Below are 9,170 nucleotides of genomic sequence, written 5' to 3'. Positions count from 1 at the left end.
CACATCATCCATCTATTCCCCAATGATGAGTGACAACAGCTGGAGCCCTCTGTATGCAAAGGATCTTGGCCTCTTTGTGAACTGAATCATATGGATATATCCCATGATTAAGTGAACAAGGTGAGACCATTCTGACTCAGTGTTAGAAAACACACAGTGGGGCCCATATATCCGGCTTGGGTCAACCTGAGTGAAAACAAGTCTTCCCCCGCAGTCATTCTCTTGAGCCAAAAAGATCAAAACAGGCAGTTTGAGAACTAATTGGTTGCCCTTTCATGCCCCTTCCAAACAAACCACTTTCTGGATCTGTCTAACAAAAGTTCTGTAACTACCATAAAAAAATACCAGTACTTCATGTCTTAAACAACTGATTACCTTATTTCCACAACTCAAGCTCTACATTTCTCCATGACTCCTTGTATAAAATATTGCCTCATACAGCCTCTCAGATATTTCAAAATTTGTCCCATGGCCAGCATGCACATACACCACTGCCCATTCCACGGCCTCTGGAATCTTCTTAACATCACTGGGAACAAAAAGTAAAAGCATAGTGAACCACTACAGAAAGCCCTTCAAAAGTCCTACAGGATGAAGCCATCTTACAAGAATTGCAAGTCCCTCAAGAGTTAAGGTCAAGTAGATTTTGCAAAAATTGCGTATTGCAAACATTGAGAGCTCAGGATCCCCATTATTTGGTTGGGCAGTTGTTCAGCTCCATATGGTCACCAATAGTTTTCAGAAATTACACTCAATGAGATGAGCTCTGAACATAACATCTACAAACTAGTAGGCATTTGGCTTAGTGGCAAACGACCTCTGAGTATTCCTCATCTTTAAAAGGACCTATCAAATTCATAGGTTTCTATAAGTTAGCAGGCAATTGGTGGCACAGATACACAGAGAGAGACATTGGAATAACCACATTCTAATTTAGGGTACCATCCCCTGTGTTTGCTTACTAGAGAAAAATGCTGGAGAAGTAAGTGTATACATGAGAAAATATTTGACACTTTTGTTCTTACTGAAAAGAGGAGCAAAACTAAAAAAATAATAATCCACAACCCCCAAACCTTGCAATATTCAGCAGAAGCCAATATGTGTTATGGGGAGAGCCAGCAGTCCATTCAGAGTGAGCACAAGATTGCCAATATCCACTGGATAATGGAGAAAGGCAGGGAGTTTCAGAATATATATTTCTGTTTTACTGACTATTCTAAAGTTTTTGACTGTGTGGATCATAATAAATTGTGGCAAGTTCTTGGTGGCATGGGGATACCAAGCCACCTTGTCTGTCTCCTGAGGAATCTGTATAACAACCAAGTAGCAACAGTAAGAATAGACCACAGAACAACAGACTGGTTCAAGATTGGGAAATGAGTACGGCAGGGCTGTATACCCTCACCAGACCTATTCAACTTGTAAGCAGAACACAGCATGTGACGTGCAGGCTTGATGAATCCAAGGCTGGAGTTAAAATTTCTGGAAAAAACATTAACAACCTTAGATATGCAGATGATACCACTTGGATGGCCAAAAGCGAGGAGGAGCTAAGGAGCCTTTTAACCAAGGTGAAAGAAGAAAGTGCAAAAGCTGAGTTGCAGTTAAACATAAAAAAACAAGATTATGGTAACTGGACTGATTGATAACTAGCCAATAAAGGGAGCAAATGTGGAGGCAGTGACAGACTTTGTATTTCTAGGCACAAAGATTACTGCAGACACAGAGTGCAGCCAGGAAATCAGAAGATGTGTACTTCTTAGGAGGAGAGCAATGACCAATCTCAATAAAGTAGTGAAGAGTAGAGACATCACAATGGCAATGAAGATCCACATGGTTAAAGCAATAGTATTCCATGTAGCAACCTGTGGATGTGAGAGCTGGACCATAAGGAAGGCTGAGCAAAGGAAGATAGACACTTTTGCACTGTGGTGTTGGAGAAAAATTCTGAGAGTGCCTTTGACCGCAAGAAGATCAAACCAATCCATACTCCAGGAAATAATGCCCGACTGCTCACTGGAAAGAAGGATATTAGAGTAAAAGATGAAGTACTTTGACCACATAATGAGAAGACAGGAAAGTTTAGAGAAGACAATAATGCTGGGGAAAATAGAAGGAAAAAGGAAGAGGCGAAGACCAAGGGCAAGATGAATGGATGTTATCCTTGAAATGATTGGCTTGACCTTGAAGGAGCTGGGGGTGGCCACAGCTGACAGGGAGCTCTAGTGTGGTCTGGTTCATGAGGTCATAAAAAGTCGAAAGCAACTGAATGAATAAACAACAATAAACAAGATTTTTTGCTTGCCTAGACAAGTCCTAGGTTTACTGCAGTCCATCCTGGAGCAGGATGTCGGTGTACAGGCCTTCCATATCCATATTGACTAAGGCCCCTTCCACATCGCTGTATAAAACCCACATTGAACTGAATTATATCCCACTGTAGACTCAGATAATCCAGTTCAAAGCAGATATTGTGGATTATCTGCCTTGATATTCTGGGTCATATGGCTGTGTGGAAGGGCTCTAAGATGGTGTTCTCTGGGAAGTTGTGGATGCTATCCTATGCTAGCATTACCCTTCTACTTTCTATAATAGGGAAAAAACATGACAGTCTCTATGCAAGATAATTATTAGACATAAATCTGACATTAGAAATGGCATTACTCAGAAAGCACTAGGGGCCCTTCCACACAGCCCTATATTCCAGAATATCAAGGCAAGAAATCACATATTATCTGAGTGTGGATTCAGATAACCCAGTTTAAAGCAGATATTGTGGGATTTTCTGCCTTGATATTCTGGGATATAGGGCTGTGTGGAAGGACCCTAGGAGAACATTTCCTAAACACACGGCATGATTTACAGCTTGTAGTCCTTGAACAAGGAAATTGCAAAGGAAAACAAAGGCCCCTTCCACATAGGTGTGTAGAATCCCACATAATCAGTTTTGAATTGGGTTATCTAAGTCCACACTGCCATATATTCCAATTCAAAGCAGAAAATGTGAGATTTTATATAGCTGTATGGAAGGGGCCCCAGTTCAAAGCAGATATGGTAGATTATCTGATTTGATGTTCTGGGTTATATGGCTGTGTGGAAAGGCCCTAACAGAGAGAAACTGTTAGGGTTTAAAAAGAAAGATTTTTGAATCTCAGAAAACTGATTTTTGAATAACCAATTTACCCCAGGGCCCTTCCACACAGCCTTATATCCCAGAATATCAAGACAGAAAATTCCACAATATCTGTTTTCAACTGGGTTATCTGAGTCCACACTGCCATATATCCCAGTTCAAAACAGAAAATGTGGGATCTTCTGCCTTGATATTCTGGGATATAGGGCTGTGTGGAAGGGCCCCCAGCCTGTTTTCAGCTACCTCCATATCTTTAAACTTCCAACTAAAGCAGGACATACTGAAAACAGCTCTCATTGCATCCCTGGAAAGCTATTAATGTTTGGCTTTGATGCTATATTCTAGGACCCGTCTACCTGGTGGCAGCGTGCCTCATTCACACTCCTTTTACCTCAAAAATCAACTCATATGATTAGGATGTTCAGAGTCTAATTGCCAATCTATTGCAAATCAGGCAGACATCTTCCAGTAAACCTTTATCTTTCTTCTGCAGGCAAAAGAAATGATCGCTGCCTTGTTGCTAATGAGCCATAATGTAATTATCCATTCAGGTCAGTGATAAAGTAATAACTTTTATCACATTAGATTAGATGGTTAGCCAGGTACATGTAATGTGAGTAGGCAGCTCTATAATATTTTTCCAGACAGGCTTTACAGAACTGAAAAGATGATGGGCCTTAATTTGAGCGGATGTGAATACTGGTGATGCAAATCCACTTAGCTATCCACTCAAACTCAGAGGAACTTACTTCTGTATAGATAGGTATGTATACAATTATTCTGTTAGAGTTCTGCAAAGTGAAGTATGGGGTCCAGGTTAGACATCGTATTCCTAAGGTGAAAGGGCATTTGTTTTAGCAAAGGATTGACAGAGAGGAGGCAGGGGGCCAATGGAATAATCCTTGTGAAAAACAGATTTTTCAAACTGAGCATTCATTTAGCCACAGGAGCTTGTGTCCCGCTTTTAAGATGGCAATAGTTAATTCGATTTATTTCGTGTACAGTGGCAAACAAACACCCATACTGCAGCTGCTAATTCAATTTTTAAAAGGTAAGAGACCCATGCTGAACGGTTCAGTATTCTTGAAAATTGAATTGGATGCTTGAAAATATTTCTAATATTGTTTGACACAGTCGCTTTTTCCTTGGATTGACTATTACATTGTCTAATGCCCTCAGTTTCCCTTTCCTGGAGCATTCTGAACGTATGTTGACACAACCCATGCCTACTAATTTTTCCTCTCAGTAGGCTTAACAGCCACAAATCCAATTTTCCCCCTCAGATGTCCGCAATGACATGCCAGGCTTTCACTGAGCCATGTCAATATCTCTGCATGGTATCTTGACAGCCCCGTCTTCTTTGGTGTTGTTCTCTTGTTATCTCTTGGCTCAGTGCCCTCATTGGGATTTTGGCTGTGAGTACAGCTGCATTGAATGGCTAAAAATGACTAAGGAAAGTGCTTATTCAATGAGGATTTAGGGGTTCAAAGTCAATATGCTTGGGTTCTGTGACAAAGATGCAAGCCAGCGATTGATGGAACCAGTGTGTATGGGTATAAAGTAGCAGGAACCAAGGACATGGGAAGCAGAAAAGATTAAAAAGCAGGTAGCTTGAAATCCTACTCCCTCGATAAAGGCTTTTGGCATCAGTTGAGGCCATGGTGGCGCAATGGGCTAAACTGCTGAGCTGCTGAACTTGACAACTGAAAGGTTGGCAGTTCAAATCCACTGGACAGGGTGAGCTTCTACGGTTAGCCCCAGTTTCTGCCAACCTAGCAGTTAAAAAACATGCAAATGTGAGTAGATCAATAGGTACCATTCCAGCAGGAAGGTAGCAGCACTCCATGCAGTCATGCTGGCCACATGACCTTGGAGGTGTCTATGGACATCATCAGCTCTTTGGCTTAGAAATGGAGTTGAGCACCACCCCCAGAGTCGGACACAACTAGACTTAATATCAAGGGGAAACCTTTACCTTTAGCTTTACTCTGAACAATTTCTCCCACAAACTTCAATATAACACTACGTTGTTATAGTGTTACTTTAACTGCCATGCCTATAATGTAATAGTGCCCAAGGGCTGTGTGGTTGCGAATGTTAAGTGGCCCTTCCTAAACTGCAAATCCCAGAGTGTTACCATGACACTTAAGGGCAGTATCATACAACATTAATTCTACACTGTAGAATGGATGTGGAAAAAAACTATAATCTTGAGAGACTTTGGATAAAAACATTACTATTATCATATCTATCTATCTATCTATCTACTTAGTTACTTTACATTTAAGAGATACTAGAAATTTCTCCTCTCTTTGTTATAGAGCAGGCATGGGCAAACTTTGTCCCTCCAGGTGTTTTGGACTTCCACTCCCACCATTCCTAACAGCATCAGGCCCCTTCCTTTTCCCCATGTGACCTAGGACTTCTCTACAGACAACGCAGCCTCTTCTGCTTAGAAACGGAGATGAGCACCACCCCCAGAGCCAGAGATGAGCACCATCCCCAAGAGCCTGAAATGAAAGGGGAAGCCTTTCCCTTTATCTGTGTATATGTGTTTCGTTGTTTCTAGGCATTGAATGTTTGCCTTTGTGTCTGTATATGCTGGAATCCACTCTGAGTCGCCTCGGGAAGATAGGGTGGAATACAAATACATCATCATTATTATTATTTGACACACAACAAGATGAGTCCACAGCAAACAAGATCACTCTGCTGACTGTTGTATTGGATCACACGTCGGACACTTCCCAAGTGTCTAGGACTGTGCGATGTATCGGCGAATAATGCGTGCAGATCCCAGTAAGGTGGCCTTCTGCATTACAGTATTATTATTATTATTATTATTATTATTATTATTATTATTATTAGGCTGCTATCTGTTTTGGAAGCCAAATTACAGAATGGGACTCAAGGATTCCTGCAATTTTCATGATTTAGGCCATGTCTTTACTTCCTAAATAATGTGGATTCACTTCTTAGTGGCTGCAGGATGAGGAGGAGGATGCATAGATGGATTCACAGCAGAAATGTTGCATTTAGATATTCACGCAACTCAAGAGGTAACAGGATTTACTCCAGAGCTCCAGTTAACTCTGGGGTGATCCTGGAGTTTCAGAAGTGTGACAGCTGGACCCAGCTGAAACCAGCCTAATCACCTGTCCACACTTCCATCAGACCCACAAGGGATTGACTTCAAGGCCCCATCTACACTGCCATATAAAATCCAGATTATCTGCCTTGAAGTGGATTATATGGCAGTGTGGATCAAGCCCCAGAGGCTTTCTGGTGGCATCCATCCTGGTGAAATAACACTAGAGTGCCCAGCTATATGAAATGTGATATCTGCAGCATGCCTCTGACAAGGAGCTACTTGTGGTTGTCAAAACAGTAGCAACAGCAGCAGTGGTTCCAATGTCCCCTCAGCCTGGACAGCTATGTGGCTGACCAGAGGGCTCTGGGTATGCTCCAAGACTTCATTAGGAGTAGTTTATCCTAGCTTAATCAGATTAAGTGTCAACACCACCATAAAAATATTTGAATTGCTAGGATAAAGGTATGCAGTAATTTAATGAATATTTATCAAAGGTTTGGACTTTTTCTTTCATCACAATAACACCACAAAACAGTAGTCAAGGAAAGACCCACATAAAGTACACCTATTGCTGCTGCAGATTTTTGTATCCCCAGGCAACTATGCTACTCCAAGGCATACTGTTTTCAAAAATGGATTTTCTCAATAGATGTTGTAGCTAATAGCCATTAATAGACAATCAACTTGCCTCCTTTGAAGCTGTATACATTTTGACCACCACATCTTATGGCAGTGGTTTCCATATGGTTGTATTTGTCCATCTTAAACCTATTGTTAATCTGGTTCATGTGGGAGGCTTTATCTTTCCACGCTATTTTCTTGTTGCTGTTTGCCCTTCGAGCTGAGTCCAACTTATGGAGATCTTATTACAGGTTTTTCTTGGCAAAATGTATTCAAGAAAATTTCCCATTGCCCTTCTCTGAGGCTGTGAGAGTGTGAACTGCTCAAGATCACCCGACAGGGTTTCCATGCAGAACAGAGATTTGAACCTTGACCATATAGAGTTCTAGTCCAATATCCAACCTACTACATTACACTGAGGCCCCTTCAACACTGTCATATAAAATCCAGATTATCTGCTTTGAACTGGATTATATAGTAGTGTAGACTCATATAATCCAGTTCAAAGCAGATAATGTGGATTATCCGCTTTGATAATCTGAATTATATGGCAGTGTAGAAGCAGCCTGGTTCTGCACAATATGGTACATACCCCTAGAAAGGTTATAAGGCAGAGACATGTATTACTCTTCAAATGTCTACAATACATGTTTTTTTGACGGTTCTATAAGAAAGAACAATACCTAAATACATGATCAGTTCAAGTTTCTCTTTAGAACCCCATTTCTTCAGAATACAGATTAACTGCACTGAACTGAATTACATGGCAATGTAGACTGAGACAGGATTTACAGTGCCATATAATCCAAATTATCAAAGTAGATAATCCAGATTATCTGCTTTGAACTGGATTATATTAGTCTACAGTGCCATATAGTAAAGGTAAAGGTTTTCCCCTGACATTAAGTCCAGTCGTGTCCAACTCTGGGGTGTGGTGCTCATCTCCATTTCTAAGCCGAAGAGCCGGCATTGTCCGTAGACACCTCCAAGGCCATGTGGCCGGCATGACTGCATGGGGCGCTGTTACCTTCCCGCCGGAGCGGTACTTATTGATCTACTCACATTTGCATGTTTTCAAACTGCTAGTTTGGCAGAAGCTGGGGCTGACAGCAGAAGCTCACGCCACTCCCTGGATTCGAACCTGTGACCTTTTGGTCAACAAGCTCGGCAGCTCAGCGCTTTAACCCACTGTGCCACCGGGGGCTCCACAGTGCCATATAATCCAGTTCAAAAGAGATAATCTGGATTTTATAGGGAAGTGTAGATGGGGTCTGAGGCTGGATCTGCACTGCCCTATATCCCAGGATCTGATTCCAGATTATCTGCTTTGACCTGGATTATATGAGTCTATACTACCTGATGATTTGGGATAAGAATGTTTGTCTTGGAAACAGACTCCAGAGTTGTGCCATAGCTTTGTCAATGCACAATGTTTGCAAACAGACTGTTCTGACATCACAGAAGCAGTGTTTTCTGATGAAAAGAAGGCTGCTTTCTTGACATCCTGTTTTGTCAATGTTTCTAAAAACAGATTCAGGGTCAAAGTCTCATGCTGGCTGTACAAATGTCTTTGAGGCTGCAATAGTGATGCAAAAATAACCGGTGTGTTTTCAAGCTGTTCAAGAGAAACTTTGTATGATTTACACGTTTTAGTGGATGAAAAGAGCTGAACCCTTACACAGCCCGGCCTGGTGCATTGAATGATTTTCCAAGGGTGTGTTTTTGTTTTGTTTTGTGTATGTTCATAAAAGCTTTCTTTCTTTCTTTCTTTCTTTCTTTCTTTCTTTCTTTCCTTCTTTCTTTCTTTCTTTCCACTGGGAACGCATATTTTCCCCTTGTGATTGAAAGGGCTAGTTTTTCCAATTAAAAATAAACCCTGCTCAACCACAGATAGATTGCTTCTTAATAAGGTTTAATAATTTGGGTGCTCCAGGAAGAGTTTCTTTCATTACAGTTATTAGCCTCTACCTTCACTGCCATCCCTGAAAACCAAACAAAGCCTCCATTTTTCAGTTTTTCATAGAAGGTTAAGTAGGACACTGCAATTGCATTGGCAGAGTGGGATGACAGGTAAGCCTTTGACGTTATTTAGAAATGGAGTCTTGCCCACACAGGTAGCTTTAGCCCCATTGATTTCAGTATCATTTATGGAATCTACAAAAACTCATGATCAGGTCCCGTCTTCTTGAAGCCTCCTTGAAGCAGACAGTCTGTCTGCTCGTTCTGCAATTTTGTCATGTACAGTAGAGTCTTGCTTACCCAACCTTCGCTCATCCAACGTGCTGTATTATCCAGTGCAGTCTGCCTCCCACTCTGATCCACAGC

This window comes from Anolis sagrei, chromosome 2, assembly GCF_037176765.1.
Source record: "Anolis sagrei isolate rAnoSag1 chromosome 2, rAnoSag1.mat, whole genome shotgun sequence".
In the NCBI taxonomy this organism is placed as follows: domain Eukaryota; kingdom Metazoa; phylum Chordata; class Lepidosauria; order Squamata; family Dactyloidae; genus Anolis; species Anolis sagrei.
Note: the sequence above shows the minus strand (reverse complement) of the source record.